Source organism: Penaeus chinensis, chromosome 33 (assembly GCF_019202785.1).
Source record: "Penaeus chinensis breed Huanghai No. 1 chromosome 33, ASM1920278v2, whole genome shotgun sequence".
NCBI lineage: Eukaryota > Metazoa > Arthropoda > Malacostraca > Decapoda > Penaeidae > Penaeus > Penaeus chinensis.
In genome coordinates, this window is record NC_061851.1 from 7,507,399 (window position 1) to 7,509,898 (window position 2,500).

The 2,500-nt window shown below is 41.7% G+C and overlaps 1 protein-coding gene across 2 annotated transcripts in view; it reads left to right on the top strand.

Moving 5' to 3' along the window:
- LOC125043141 (protein Wnt-5b-like) overlaps nt 1-2,500 on the top strand; it is a 657,155-nt gene that overhangs the window by 930 nt on the left and 653,725 nt on the right. For both annotated transcript variants that reach the window (XM_047639108.1, XM_047639111.1), the window contains exon 1: nt 1-978. This exon is cut by the window's left edge and continues 930 nt beyond it. The gene's annotated coding sequence lies outside the window, so the exon portion shown is untranslated. The remainder of the gene's footprint in view (nt 979-2,500) is intronic.

Genomic DNA, 2,500 nt, shown 5'->3' on the forward strand with positions numbered 1-2,500 from the left:
TAAAGACGTGACAGCGTTGTTTAGGCTAACTCTTTCGTGGTGTCTGGTGATCGTAGACCAAAGTGACTTTCGCACTGTAGCTTAAAACTGATATTCGAGCCGAAGCATTTGGTGATACATTAACAGAAGGGTAAACAAAATATCAGAACCCCAAAATCTAAGAATAATCCAGAGACTTCTCAAGGGTCGAAAGTGTTTTGCGGCCCAGACGAAAAAGGCCTCACGGGCCCGCTGTGCGTTGTGGCGGAGGAAACTGCTCCCACTCCAGCGTCGACGGTGAAAGGCGCCTCTCGAGTGCCAGTGTGACCCGGGCTGATGAAAAGGCAGGGGAGAGCAGGTCAAGTGTGAGCCGCCAGCGTCAGAGCAGAGAGAACGTCAAGGCGGAAGTGTGAATAATTTAAAGAACAGGAAAGCTGTGAAGATCAGAGATTCCGTGAGACGAACCTTGATTATTTAACGTGTGACAGAGGAAGGGGTTGCGAAGGCTTCTTGTCGCCTCTGAATAACTCAAGGAGCAAATATTTTCCTTTTTTACGTCCCGACGGCGAAAAGATAAGAGAATTCGTTTTTTCTCTCGACAAGTGATCACTTTGTGAGTACTGATACTTATATATGTAAGTGCATATCATATGAAAAGTACGAAAAAATTGGAAAGAACCTTTTGTCATTTCTTGATCCCCGTTGGAATTTCTTGTCAAAGCTGGTTTGAAAGACAGTTTAATCTTTTTAGATAATTTTCTTATCATATGCTTTTTAGCACGACAAATATTGTCTATGATAATAATAAAATAATAAAAGAAAAAGTAATGTTCTGTTTTCTGTGAGCTTTGAAAGTGTTTGGCAATTAATAAGTGGAATATTACACACACCTAATTAAAGTGTCAAGAAGAAAATAAAACAAGATAAAAAAATATAAAAAAGACATAAGAAAAGTAAAGAAGAGAGGGAGCGTCTTGATTACGTCATCGTCTTATCAAGGTAAGATTTAGCAACGTCTTCTCCAGTTTTTGTTTCATTCATTATCACCAATTTCGCCATAAGATGAAACTTTATTATTGCGATTTTTTGTTTTTCTTAAAGGTCGTATTAGGCCGATGTTTATATATATACTTATAATTTAAAGTCGGCTTACCGTAGTTTAAGCGCCGATTATCTTTTTGTCTTTTTTAATGGAAAGTTAACTCGACTAGACGTGTTCGTACCTTATGGGATTCATAGCGATGTGAAAATGACGTTTGAGTTTTTGATACCGGCGGCTAAGCTGGTTGGCCCTCCGATCAGAAGGTTTTCCCTCTCTCTCTCTTTCTCTCTCTCTCTCTCTCTCTCTCTCTCTCTCTCTCTCTCTCTCTCTCTCTCTCTCTCTCTCTCTCTCTCTCTCTCTCTCTCTCTTTATCTCTCTCCCTCTCTCTTTATTTCTCTCTCTCTCACTCTCTTTATTTCTCTCTCTCTCTCTCTCTTTATCTCTCTCTCTCTTCTCTCTCTCTCTCTCTCTCTCTCTCTCTCTCTCTCTCTCTCTCTCTCTCTCTCTCTCTCTCTCTCTCTCTCTCTCTCTCTTTCTTTCTTTATCTCTCTTTCTCTCTTTCTCTCTCTCTCTCGCTCCCTCTCTCTCTCTCTCTCTCTCTCTCTCTCTCTCTCTCTCTCTCTCTCTCTCTCTCTCTCTCTCTCTCTCTCTCTCTCTCTCTCTTTATCTGTCTCTCTCTCTCTTTTTCTCTGTCTCTCTCTCTTTTTCTCTGTCTCTCTCTCTCTCTTTATCTCTGTCTCTCTGTCTCTCTGTTTCTCTCTCTCTTTATCTCTCTCTCTCTCTCTCTCTCTCTCTCTCTCTCTCTCTCTCTCTCTCTCTCTCTCTCTCTCTCTCTCTCTCTCTCTCTCTCTATCTCTCTCTCTTTATCTCTGTCTGTCTGTCACTCATTTTTGTTCTCTCCAAAACCCTCCCGTTCCCCTATTCAACCTTTCTCTCCCTCTCACCCTCTCTCTCTCTCTTTCTTTCTGTTTTTCTTCTTTCTCTCTTCTTGTCTCATCAACTTTGGCATCCAATAGCAAGCAAAGCTGTGGATTTCCCGCCCACCAGAAGCTGTATAAACGACGCCCACAGTCCGCCATCACCTCAGCATCGTCATTCGTCACGAGCGAGTCCACAGAGCCCATGCGTTACTCATCAGGGGCATAGAAAGAGAGCTCCTGACGCTGCCACGGTTTCTGAGGCTTCAGGAGCGACAGCGGCTTTGCGACTGGATGAATGGGGTGGTTGGATATTAACTGCCTTTTTTTTAGTTTTTTGTCTTTTTTCGTTTTTTTTTTTTCGTTAGTTAATTAGTTTTAGTTTTGTTGTTGATTTATCTATCTGTTCATTTATTTGTTTATTGGTTTTGTTGTTTCGCAATTTCTTTTCTTTTTTTGTCTTTCTCTCCTGTTTTCCTTCTCTCCCTCTCTTCCATCCCTCCTTCTCTCCTTCCGATCCCTCTCTTATTTCATCCGTTCCTCCTTCTTCATCTTTCCTTTT